This window comes from Tachypleus tridentatus, chromosome 13 (assembly GCF_004210375.1).
Source record: "Tachypleus tridentatus isolate NWPU-2018 chromosome 13, ASM421037v1, whole genome shotgun sequence".
NCBI classification, from domain to species: domain Eukaryota; kingdom Metazoa; phylum Arthropoda; class Merostomata; order Xiphosura; family Limulidae; genus Tachypleus; species Tachypleus tridentatus.
Window position 1 is genome coordinate 158,065,476 of NC_134837.1, and position 13,867 is coordinate 158,079,342.

Sequence of the window (13,867 nt, forward strand, 5' to 3'; positions counted from 1 at the left end):
CCCCTCATTTGTTGGACAAAGTTGCCTTGTCTTATCATTATACTTTGAATCTCTTTTGGGATTTTCAACATTTAGATCCTCTCCTTTCCCTGTGTGGCTGAAATTCTGTAGCTTCCATCTGCCTCAATCACTTTTATGCTATCTCTCCTCTTTCTGGTTAATATCAGAAGCCTTTTGTCAATCTCCTGATGTCTTTTCAGAAGAGATCAAGATCTTCCTGGTTTTCTGCTCTTATTCTCCTTTACCTTGAGGTGTTCCCATCCATACCCTTCTTTTACCTGCACCATCTGGACAAATGCCAGCATTATCAGTGACACAACAGAGATTCCCTGTCCCTTGCTGGATTGCTTCACTTCATTCCATGGGTTCTATGGGTTTTGTTGGAAGGTTTCTGCTACCAATTCTGGTTCCTATCACTTCTTTTTCCAGAATTCTTTCCTCCAACTTGGGATTCTCCCTTTTTCAGTCGTCTTGCTAAAGCTTTTTAAGACCTCTGACTTAAAAGAGCTATTGAGTGGGTAGTTCCCATTCCTTTAATTTTTATTTCCACATCTTCATAGAGTGTAGAAAACATGATTGGAGACAAATTATTTGTTCAGGATGAATCCCTTTCTGGAGCCTCCCTCATTTTACCATGGAGTTATGTTTCTCTCTTTGGAGGGTATTTTTAACTTTGTTTTGTTTTGTTTTACCTTAATTTCCTCTTATGAATTTTACTGAATTTACTTTTACCTTTTTACCAGACATTTGGTGCAGATGATCTAGCTGCTTTGTGCCATAAAACACTAAATCAACCAACCAACCAACCTCTTTGTATGGTGTTTTTGCTGGGACTTTGGATGAACATATTTCATGTGATGGACTCATCTCTGACAATTGCATGGTCACCATGCAAGGTAGAACAAAATTCAAATCTCTGTGTTTTTGGACTTTGAACGTTTTAGGGCACACAATCACAGCAATGTTAGCTTGCCATGGATATGGATGCATATTTTTTACCACATTACAACCAAGTTTCCTTTGTAGAATGTTGCCTTCATCCACAGGTTTTTGTGGTGGGTGTGTTTTCAAAGGGGACACCATTTATCAATGCCTTTGTCTCAGTGATCATAATGATTCCATGTTTAGCATCTTTCCTTTTTCAAACTGTCAGTCCTTCTTTCCTGATTGTTTATACCAACAGTGTTGGTGTACCTTCCTCATTGGTCTCTTCATTGACTTCTATCTCTCCTATTCTTTTGTTCCTCAGATTTCTCAATTCTTAACCTGGTTGTTTGACCAGAGCTTACCCATTTAAACTGTGTCTAGTTATTGGGCAGCCCTATTGAACATTTTCCATTCTTCCCAGTTCCATAACTTTTTTCTCCTTTTACTGTTTCCCTCCTTCTCCATTCTTTCTATATTACTTGTCTTGCATGCCCCTTTGTTTTACTGGATTGGGATCTTAATATGGTTTTTTATGCCCTTTCTTGTTCTGCCTTTGAACCACTTGCTATATTTTCCCTGTAGTAATATCTTGATGCTTATGCCATTGATGTTTCTTGTACCCTTTACCATTCCTCTTGTGTGATCCTGCACCCTGGCTAGTCCTTTCTTAAGACCTAAAAGACCAAGAATGGTGGTGTGTTTTTCTCACCCATTTCCTTACCTTCAGTTTTCCACCTGTGCTTCCATTCTGATTTTTATTCAGTTTAACCCATGAGGTGCTATATGGCCCATACTGCTTTTTTATGGAGCTCATGTTTCCAACTGTTTATTCCTTGAAACTCTACCAGTGATCTGTCTCCAGTAACTCTCACTGGTTGGGTTTGTGAACTCATCAGAATGATGTATTCAGACATAATTTCTCTTCACATCAAATTCATCACATTATACGGCCTGGCATGGCCAAGTAGTTAAGCCACTTGGCTCGTAATCCGAAGGCCACAGGTTTGAATCTCCATCACACCAAACATGCTCATCCTTTCAGCTGTGAGGGTGTTATAATGTAATGGACAGTCCCACTATTCATTGGTAAAAGAGTAGCCCAAGAGTTGGTGGTGATGATTAGTTGCCTTCCACTGCAAAAGTAGAGACAGCTAGCACAGATAGACCTCATGTAGCTTTGCATGAAATTCAAAACAAACCAAACCAATCATCACATTACCATGTCTTTAACTTCTTACCTTTGCTTTTCCTTGGAAGAAATGAACAGGCTGTTTGTGGACAATGCCAAATACCTTTGTTACTCATTATCTGCATGCACAATCTGTGTGTTTTCTCTTATGGTTGGTATCACCTATGTCCTGTAGTGATTCTGTATACGTCAATTTACTTTTCACAGGGATAAGTGCTTATTTTCTTTTTTAATTTTTTTTTTTTGTTTCCATAAGCTTCTTTACAGATTCTGCCTAATCAGATGTGCTTTGTCTCAAACCTGCATTATATGCAGTGTCTATATAATGCTTAGACTTGAGATGAGGTGTTTCTGTAAAACCACTGGGCATTTTCCTAGTGATGTACTTGTGTCTCTACATATTATAATTATATCTTTAGTAGACCATCATTCATGTACTTCATAAGTAAAGCAAAAAGGGAATTTCTGCCCATCCCTGCCAGCCCTTTGATATCTTAATTGGGTTTGTTCTGCCTTTCAGTATGTGGAAATGCAGTCACCCTTTGCACTTTGTACTGTGTGATGTTCCTATACACTCACCACTACCTCCCCTCCTTCAGTTTATCTTTGATTGGAAAAATATTAGTCTTTCTGCACACCTGTTCATTCCGGGTGCTTTTTACTTGGTTTGTTCTTGGTGCACCTGTACTAGCTCTCCACCTTTGCATTGTGGGATTCTAGCCTTTTGTGTGAGAGGGGTAAGTCTGCTTTGAAAGTTAACATTTTCTATATGCACTTACCTTTTCTTACACACTCCTTGCCATTCCTCTCCACTAAAGGTAGTTGTGGCATTATAAGTGATGCAATAATATTGGTGGAGTGTAGTCACATGATATTTGCATGTTTAAAAATGGTGTAAAACTGGAGAGGGAAAACCTTTGTGTTATAATTACTAAAATTCTCTTAGTAATGGTTAGAGTAAGTCAACAATAGAGAGATAGCCTTTTGTGTGAGAGGAGGTATGTACTTATTGGAAATATATTTTCTGTGTAAGAAAATGTCAACTTCAAAGTTTATTAATGAAATATCCAAAATTATTAGAATTTTCATTGTGTATTAATAACGTTATACAAAGAATGTCTCTGGATAGGCAACAAGCTTATGAACTTAAAAAAGTAAAATTTAAAGTTCAGTTCTCCATGGTGGACAGATATCCCATTGTGTAGCTTTGTGTTAAAAGATAAAGAAAGAAATAGATAAAAAAAAAATTAATCACATTTTTGCTGTGTGAGTAACAGCTGTCAATAGTTAATTTCTCTACCAGAAACATTTGATCCAACTCACAAAAGCAACTGTAAATGCCTTAAAGGCCTTTAATGGTTAAAACCCTACTAAAAAGAATGATGGTTTGCAGTTTGATTGATTTTAAGTTTCCTGTTTCATCTGGACAATAAAAAAAAAGCTGATTACAAGTTGAATTAAAAAATTGAAGTCTTAAAAAGTTGAATCAAATGTTCATATGGCTAGCATTCACTCCAGTGTGCAAAGTGTAACATAGCACATTGTTAAATTTTAATTATTTGAGACTTAAAAACCATTAAATACAATAAAAATACTTCTATTATCAGAAAATAAAGAAATCCAAATTTTCTATTTTACTTCTTAGCCTGAGCTTGACTAATGGGTTATTACAAGTTTACTAGCTTAAAATGTGATAAGGGAATCTAGGACATGCATAAAGTAGTGGTTATACATTGGTTCAAACAACAGGTATGTTTATCTGTGCCTACATACTTTTACATATGTTCAGCCATTTTGTCGTGTTTAATCTTAACTTGACTAAATGACAAAACTTTATTTTTAGTAATTTGCTGCAAATTTACAATAAGTAAAAGGTGTAAGATTAAAATTATAAATAAATATCTCTCTCTAAGATGAAATAAAATATGATATATGCATGTAACTACTATTTATGAGCAATTGAAGCTTCTTATATTGTTAGTTTCACTGTTCACAATGGTCACTTTCACTTTTGGAAATTCAGTCTCAAGATTTCTTTGCTGCAGTAAAAGAGTTTTAGCCTCTAAAACAATAAAATTGTAGCCTCATTAAATTATTGGTTCTCACTTATTTATTGAAAACCAAGTATGCTTAGTACAGGCATTCAACATAAACCTACTTTTTTTCCTCCCTGTACAATAACAATAGTAATAAAAATTATATAAAAGGTGGAGAATAAATGTTAATGTTACAAATATCTGAAAAATGAAGAGATTGTATCTTGTTTTCTGTACTAATGTCTGGATCTTATTTTAATGTGATAAAATGTTTGAAAAATAGAAAAATGCCATGCCTAAGGTGCCTGATGCAAGTGAAAAATTGGTCTGAGCATGTTTATTTGTTCTACTTGTCTGACTGGGCAGGTAAAAATTTGTGTAATTTCACCATATTTCACATATGTAATAATGATGCAAAGTTGAGCAATCTTTGGCTTAGCTTGCTTTTCCACTAAGTGTTACTCTTGCTATAGCAAGTGATTTAATATCCAGTTTCTCAATATTTTTATTATACAAGGTTGTTGCCATAGAAACTATGTTATGAAATTAGTTTGTTATTCAACAGTCATTCAAATTGGCAGTATGACAGTATAATTTCCACATCTTTTGTGTTTCGCTTCCTCATGCTGTCAACTGTGTAATCATGAATAATTGTACCATTTCTTGGAAAATACTAATATTTATGCTTTGGCTGTTGTAATTAGTGGAAATTAGTTTGAGTGTGAATAAATTAATAACTAAATTACAATAACACCAGTAGGCAGCTGATGAAAGAGCTTTATCTTCCTTATTCTCGGTGTATACTGCACATTTGTTTTAATAAGGCTAAATGTAGATCTGACATGCACTTATTCACATTTAGCAGTCTCTCAATTACCAGTAACAAATGGTTTTCATATACTGAACAAGGTTGCGACTGGTTAAATGTTATGCTTGTTTTAGTTTTGTGATCTGGAGGATTTTAATAATGGTCTGTCTGATTTGTGGTTAAAACATATAGTTTGTAGATGATATTTACATGAAAGGAATTACAGGCCATGCATAATTAAATTTTCATGTTATTTAAAATGTATTGTTATGTGAGGTACACAATTCAAAAGTGTGCTTGTTTATTACAGTTGTAGTTTGAACAACTTATAATGAGTGCGTAAAGAGGAATGTCGTATTTTGATATCTCACACCATTTTATTATTAGATTAGCCTGAATGGATTTGTACTTTAGTATCTAACAAACAAAATTTTTAGTGAAAATAACTCACTTCAACTGAATTACAAGAGTTAAAATCACTTATTTTTGTACCACAGAGTTGTTTTTATCACTTTTACTAAACTTCTGTCAACTGAAGATAATACATAATTTGGCCCGACATGGCCAAGCGTGTTAAGGTACACAACTCGTAATCACAGGGTTTTGGGTTTGAATCCCCATCACACCAAACATGCTCATCCTTTCAGCTGTGGGGCATTATAATGTCACAGTCAATCCCACTATTCGTTGATAAAAGAGTTAGCTGTGGGTGGTGATGACTACCTGCCCTCCCTTTCGCCTTACACTGCTAAGTTAGGGACAACTAGCACAGATAGCCCTCATGTAGCTTTGCACAAAATTAAAAAACAAACAAACAATACATAAATAGTTACAGTTTAGTTCAAACCTGTGCTATACTTCCTGAATGGTCTGACAGTAAGTAAAAGAAACATTATTATTGTAAAATGAAGTGTACCAGTAAGTCTTCTGTTGTAATAATAAATAAGTATCATTATTAAAGTAGATTGAAACAATACACTAAATAATAATGAATGCTTAAATTCTAGGTGTAACATTATCTTATATGGTTCATCTGTTATGTTTCAACTGACTGACAGTAGGTTTTGTGCTCAAATTTATTTTAGGTTAGTTGTTTGGTTAATGTATAAATGAAACTTTTGTTGTTATACCAATATTAACTTATTTTTAATTCAGAAGTAATTGTTCAGACTTTCTTTCAAAAATATGTTAAGTTTATATCAAAATTATTAGTCGTGTATATTTTGTTTCTAAGACTGCATGTAAAATTAATACATTTTGCAAGAGATTCATCAGTACAATCTAGTAAGACTATATGATGTAAAAATATGAAAATGTCTTGTTAACGGTACCATTAAATATGAATACCTAGCTTTTTATGATATTTTATTTGCTGCCTAATACTAATTTTTGAGTGTTTAGTGAAGTGGTTATGACTTTAGTAAAATGATTATTTCATTCCTCGATTTGGGATGTAATCGGTAATTTTAATATAGTTTAACACCATTACTTGCGTTAGGTTGTAACCAAGTACTAGGAATAAAATTTATGACATACTGTATAGGAGTTCCTGGAGTCATGCCAGAAAGACTAGCAGAAGGAGTGGAGCCAAAGCACTGTGCTTTGTCTTTGGTTGGAGAGCCTATAATGTATCCAGAAATCAACAAATTCATTCAGCTTCTCCATGGACGAGGAATATCTTCTTTTCTTGTGACAAATGCCCAATTTCCAGATGCCATCACAAACTTGGACCCTGTAACCCAGTTATATGTATCAGTAGATGCTAGCAGTAAAGAAAGCTTAAAAAAATTGATCGCCCCTTTTCCGATTTTGGACCAGATTTCTTGATAGCCTGAAAGCTCTATCAAAAAAGGTGCATTAGTGTTGTAGATTAGTTTAAACTGATATCATTCAGATATTTTATGTGAAAAAAATAAGTTTAATGTATATTATCACTAGCATCATTTGCAAGCTTTTTTTTAACCAGACAAAATTAATTACAGCAAAAACATTGCAGTTTTTAAAAGTCTAAAAAAGTTTCAAAATTATCAAGACTTCTTTGAGCATGTTATTGATGAGATAGGGCACTTTATATTTTATCATGTGTAAAATACTTTTCTTTGAGAGTCGTAACATGAGTGATTATTCCACAAAATAAATAGCCACAAGCTTATATTGACAGTTTTGTTCTTGTTTTTCAGTTTAGCATGTTAATGGTGAAAAAGAAGAACAAAAAGTTGTTAAAATGGAGTAAATGTATAGTTATTTATTGGGATATATAAACATTTTATAACAGATTTAAAAGATTAACAGTAATTTGTGATTATTAACAGTCAGTTGAAAATTTGACTTTAGAAATGAAAACTAGATACAGTTTTGTTAGTTAATATTTTTTGGTATAAAACATTATTTGATAACTTTATATATTGGTAGGGCCAGCGCACTGTGTACAGGTTAACTTTAGTTAAATCTTGGAATACAGAGGAACTCCATGGTTATGTAAACCTAGTGAAACTTGGCAGACCAGACTTTATTGAAGTCAAGGTAGGTCATGTTATGAAAATCAAAAGTTACTTGTATCTACAGATTATAAAAATTCAAATAATTTCAAAAAAGGTTTAATTTTTTTGCCACAGTTACAAGTTCCAAGATAATTCAGCTTTGAGAAGTGAGTTTACAATTTGTTCTAATTAATGTGAGTTTGGTTGAAATATTTTTGGAAGATACAAAAGATGAGATTAATCATAATAGATCACAACACACAAAGAAAAAAAAATGGTTGTTACACAAGTTATTTGTCAGTGATTTTAAGCAAGAGTAACTTTTTGCAGTCTATCTTCATTGCTAAAATAGATAGAAATAGTTTTAAATTGAATGTAAATGTTTAAAAATGTTAGTTCAATTGATATTAATTTACTCTTTAGAGGAAAGTATGAATTACAAAATATATGAATTAAATTTGTCTTGAGAATGAAAACATTAGGTATAGAAACTGTGTAGGCTGTTCATGTAAAGAGTTTAAATGGTAGTATATTTCCATAACAGTGACAAATGACTATGGAAGTGTGAAAGGGGTTGTGTAGGGCAGCTTTCTATAGTAAAACTAAGTAATTGTAGGTTTTTAACTTTTAAGTACTGTATGTGTAAGACATCTACAGTTTGTATGTATACAAATCTAGTAAACTGTCATAAAGTACAGGCTTTTCTCAACAGTCACTTGGTTTAATATTTTTATCATAGGGTGTGACATACTGTGGAACGTCCAAAGCCAGCAATCTTACTATGGAGAATGTACCATGGCATAAGGAAGTTCTGGAGTTTGTTCAAGAGCTTTCCAATAAGTTACCAGACTACGATATTGCATCTGAGCATGAACATTCTAACTGTGTCTTAATTGCCAACAAAAAAGTAAGTATTTTTAAAAACATTTTCATTTTAATCAAAATATAAAAATAAAATTTCTCTACTTCTAAACAGGAAAATTGTTTAATGACTTATTTTAAAGAAAAATAAGTGAATTCTTTATATTCTTGTATAGCTTTATTGAAGAAATGTTTTCATTTACATCTTTCTGTACATTATTGCCTTTCATCTAGTTTAATAAAGATGGAGTCTGGTGGACATGGATAGACTATCCTAAATTCAGTGAATTGGTACAAAGATATTATGATAGTAATGGGTTAGAGACCTTCACTTCAATAGATTACATGGCCCCAACACCTCACTGGGGACAGTTTGGAGCAAGTGAACATGGTTTTGACCCTCTGGAAACCCGTTTCCTCAGAAAGAACAGGAAAGATATCAGTGGATGTTAAAACTGTTTGTGAAGTATTTATTTTAATGATTTTTTGCTATCGTGTTGAAGAACAGGATATGTACATTAGAAGTGGCTAGTGAAATTGCAGTTGTTATGAACATGCTTAGAGAATTGGTTGCCAAATACAAGAATTATGAGCACATTGCTTAAGTAAAGACTGATTGTTTCTGTATTTACATGAAGGTATTTAATTGTAATGTGTAAAAAGATTCTTGGTGGCTATTGTAAACTGTTTATACAGTTTATTGACCTTTAAGAAACAAAAGAAGTTACAAATTAACCTCTGGAATATGTTGACCTTTATCTGTCATACAATTACAGGAGTACAAAGATGAAATCTTAGTGCAAAAGATGTGAAGCTATAAAAGTAAAGTTGAATGTGGAAATCAGACATTATCAACAAATATTTAGAAATGCTTTGTTCCTTTTGTGTTTTTTTTTAAAGAGTGACATATTTAGAATATATTTGTATTTGCAAGACTTTCTGAGTGTGATATAGAACTCCTGTTTGATATATTTTTTTTACTGCATCATTTGTTTATCTCTCTCTTAAATATTTTGTTTGAGTTGTTTATTTGCCCATTATCCCTTTCTACCTAATGTTCTACAACTGGGAAAAAGTGTGTGAAATCTAAGTCTTTTCCTTGTCTTACCCCTAGCAGAAGACACTTTTTCCCTTATCCTGAAATATTCATTTTTTAATAGAAGGCAATTGAGAGCAGAAAATTACCATCAGCATTTAAAGTAATTTTAAATTGTAATCATTAAAATGTATTGTTTTTTTCTAAATTAGTGTTTTAAGTAGATATTGATACATTGGGAATAAATATCTGTAGATGAATAAAATTATTTGTTGAAATTTATATTTAAACTTTCAAATTTATCAAACTGTTGCTCTCTATAAACAAAATTACAAACAAAAAAGTTTGTATCTTTGTTTAGATGGTTATATCCTTTACCAAGAAAAGGCATTTTTTTTTTACCAATCTAGACAATTAAATCTTAATTTTTACATTCAAATGGTAAATTTGTTATTTCTTTTAACAGTTGTGCTTCATCTGAAAATGTTAACATGTATAGACAGTAATCCATTGTGAGAATAGTGGTCATTAATATTGTCATTCTGGAACGTTGATGTATTATCATTGATACAAACTACAAAATTTGAAGAAAATATAGATATCTGGATTATATCTTTGTAGTTAAACTTACAACTTGGCATCACTTATGTTGTGTGGGAAAATTTCTTGATGTTACTTAGGAAACTTGATAAAGTGAGCATTTTCTGAAAAATGTTTGATATTATGTACAATAGTCATCTAGGTAAGCAGAAATTAGGTTGAGAACGTGTACTACTAAAACAAGTCAGAAGAACTATATTCATTTACCACTTAAAAATAGATATCCAGGAGGTTGTGTTTCCTAGTTCCATGATTCAGCTGAGTGGATGTCATTGATGAACAGAACAAGACTACTCAACCATGAAGAATTCAACAGCATGACCATCAACAGTGTATAACCAAGCCTCTACAGGAAATGATGTGCGTGAAAGTTACATATAACTATATAGATGTTGACTTCATCAACAAACCAAAGCAACTTTATGTGAAAGAATATAAAACAAAGATTGTACACCCAGAAAGTAAGCAAGTGTAAGATATTCTGTTGCTATATCAACTTTTAAACTGACAATACCAAAATGATAGAAGAGAATATCTTATCAAATTAAGAATATAAAATACCACCATGTCTCTTAAGTACAGTTAAGGCAAAAAGAGATGATACTCTTAGGAAAGAACACTTAAGTAGTACACAAAGATAAAGATTCTTAGTATTCACATATTATTGCAAACTTGAGAATTCAACAGCAGAAAGTGGCAGACTGAATGTCTTGCAAATTCACACATTTGCATTGAAGGTGTTTTATAAAAAACACCTAAAAAGTGGGTTTGTACAGATCTGAGAACACAGGTCTCAGCAGTAAAGAAAGTTGATTTTAGTTTTGAGAAGCAACAGTAATAAACTGGTTAAATTAATCCAGAATACATCATCTACTTCATGAGCTTGAACTAAAATATTAAGTGTAGGTTTCATGGTAATTTAAAATAATAATTCAGAGACAACAGATAAACTGCCTGGTAGATATACTTTTTTCCTACTGAGAGAGTTTTATATTTTTCAACCTTCTGATAGACAAAGAGGATAATGGATTAACTTGGTATTATAAGCATTGTCATTATTAATATACTGCAAAGTCAGTTAAGTATATGATTCATAAGGGTTCTTGAAAGGGTACTGTTTTTCAAATGATCTTCAAAAGCGTACATGTTATTGTTGAATATTTGAAAGAGATACCGTCTTGTAAGAAAAAAAAGAATAGTTGATAGTGGCTGGTCATCCCATGCGTGACCTTACATCCACATGTAGTACTCAGGTGGTAGTTTCCAGAATCAGTCAGAAATCTATTTTCAGTTGAATGCACCAAATGAATGTCTGTGACATTCAACTTATTACATTTTTACAATTCTAACTGAGTCAATTTTTTTCAACTTATCTGTTAGTCTGTGCTTCTGTAGTATGATACACCATAAGATATTTAGTTTTTATTCTCAGAGATAGAAAGCAGTCAATAGTGGAAAGGTAGTGGGGAGTGTTAATGAAAAATAGGCAAATGATATGACAGCACTACTAAGAAGTGGATACCAATTGGTTATTGCACAGTAAAGGTGCACATACCTGTACATCCCTGCAATACATATGATGTGGTAAATGTCTGTTTTTTTGGAATTTTGTGCAAAGCTATACTAGGGCTATCTCCGCTAGCTGTCTGTAATTTAGCAGTGTAAGACTAGAGGGAAGGCAGCTAGTCACCCCACCCACTGCCAACTCTTTTACCAACAAATAGTGGGATTGACTGTAACATTATAATACCTCCACGGCTGAAAGGGCAAGCATGTTTGCTGTGACGGGGATTCAAACGCACGACTTTCAGATTACAAATCGAATGCCTCAACCCACCTGGCCATGTCGGGCTGACTTGGTAAATAAAGCTAGTGTTAAGTTTTCAGGCACTATAGGGTTGTACTAGATATAATTCATGCATACCTGTGAAACTGATTGACAGTATAGTCAATACGAACATATCTGTATTTCACTGTAAATGTAATGTAAAAAAAAAAACCCTTGTATTAAAGTGATTTAAGTTCTCAATTACTAATTAACAAAAATAATGATGGCTCCATCAAAATATGTGTTTATATATTAAAAAAATAATTTGTAATTGTCACCAATGACAAAAGTTTGTTGGAGATGTGTATGATCTCTTGCTATTAACCATGAAACCAGTGCTGGAAAATATGGCCTTAACTGGTTCAGAGGATTCAATCCATGACCAGATTTGCTACTTGTTTCAAATGTCAGTTATGCGTATCTTTTTGTCATCTTGGATTTTAACTGCTGGAGCTGTTAACTCTTCTAATACTAATATTATTGTGTTAATACCAATAGATTTACTACAATATTATGTCTTATAGCATTTTTTTCAAAACGTTTTTTCTCTGTGTGAGTTGTGTAAAATTTCTATGGAAATATGCAATCAGTGAACTTGTATTTGATTTTATATGTTGAAAAAAATAATTTGACAGTAATTTATAACTTACCAGTAAATTATGCATGTGTGTAGTTGCACCAAAAAGTTAGGACTGCAGTAAAATGTGTTTATTCGTACAATTGAAAGACGTATTATATTATCAACACGTGACAACGAAAACCTCTATGATTCAAACGTAAATTATTGAGTGGTGGTGTTAGAAGAACAATTTAATGATATTCAAAACCAAAGTAAGTTGTATGTATAAAAAAAACACTTGTATGATTTACAGCATTATGTCTGAGCTGGAAAGACATAAACAAGGAGGTTTACATGGTATGAATTTTGCTGAAAGTGGACCTAGGTGAAATAAATATCAAAATAGTGATGAGATATCTTGTAGCTTAAGTTTTCTTTTAAAGAAAACTAATAGGGAACAGTGTTTTACTGTATATTACATAACACATTATTCATGTGTTTGTTTGGCTAGAGTTAGGTAATATCCTTTAAGCTACTTGTAGTTACAAGTCTGGTGAGTAAAACAAGATTTTCACTTTAGTTCTAAAAGTTTTGTAAATTCATGAATAAATGTGTTAAAATATTTGACGTTAGAAATCCCAGGGTTCAGAAACAAAACTTAAGGAGTTTTATTAATATTGGCTTAAGCAATTAGTATAAATAATGAACCTTGATACGGTTGTACCGATTACATGGAGGTGATGGTAAGAAATTGTTAATCTAAATTCCATGGCGTTAGTATAAATAAAGCTATTAACATTGGTTTAGAGAAAAAACACTACCATCATGTATTTTAAAGAATCTGGTTGGTTCTGTGAAGTAAAGGTCTGTTCCAAATAATAGCGGCCAGATGGGTTAAGGCGTTTAACTCATAATCTGAGGGTCGCGGGTTCGAATCCCCGTCACACCAAACATGCTTGCCCATTTAGCCATGAGGGCGTTGTAATATTACGGTCAATCCTACTATTCGTTGGTAAAAGAGTAGCCCAAAAGGTGGCTGTGGGTGGTGATGACTAGCTGCCTTCCCTTTAGTCTTACACTGCTAAATTAGAGACGGCTAACAAAGATAGCCCTCGTGTAGCTTTGCGCAAAATTCAAAACAAACCGGATAATACGGATACGATCGAGTGTCACTTTCTTAGTTGTGGTTTGTTGGTGTGTACTGACAATGAAGTCATGATATCTATTTGAAAACGTGTAAAAAAAGGTGCAACATAGGTAACTAATGAATGAATATTTTCTGTAAAATTATTGTCAATACTATACGTGTAGCTATCAGTTTGCCCGCCAATTTTGATTTCATGTCTTTAAGTCACTTTTTTTACTGCAGTTTTTTTTACACTTAAGTTGTTTTTGATCAGGTAATGATAACATGTCAAAAGTATTTTATTGTCAGTTGTAAAACTTAGAAGTTGAACATTTTAATGTAAATTTGGTTTAAAACTGGCGATTGTAGATTTTTAGAGGTATATTTTCACTTGAATGCGATTGTAATAGTTTATTT

The 13,867-nt window shown here is 32.7% G+C and overlaps 1 pseudogene across 1 annotated transcript in view; it reads left to right on the forward strand.

The window, feature by feature from the left end:
* LOC143240268 (S-adenosyl-L-methionine-dependent tRNA 4-demethylwyosine synthase TYW1-like) overlaps positions 1-9,949 on the forward strand; it is a 40,608-nt pseudogene extending 30,659 nt beyond the window's left edge. The window contains exons 12-15 of the transcript XR_013021690.1: positions 6,504-6,812; positions 7,373-7,483; positions 8,180-8,347; positions 8,536-9,949. The product of XR_013021690.1 is annotated as an S-adenosyl-L-methionine-dependent tRNA 4-demethylwyosine synthase TYW1-like (transcript). The remainder of the gene's footprint in view (positions 1-6,503; positions 6,813-7,372; positions 7,484-8,179; positions 8,348-8,535) is intronic.
* Positions 9,950-13,867: the final 3,918 nt, after the last annotated feature.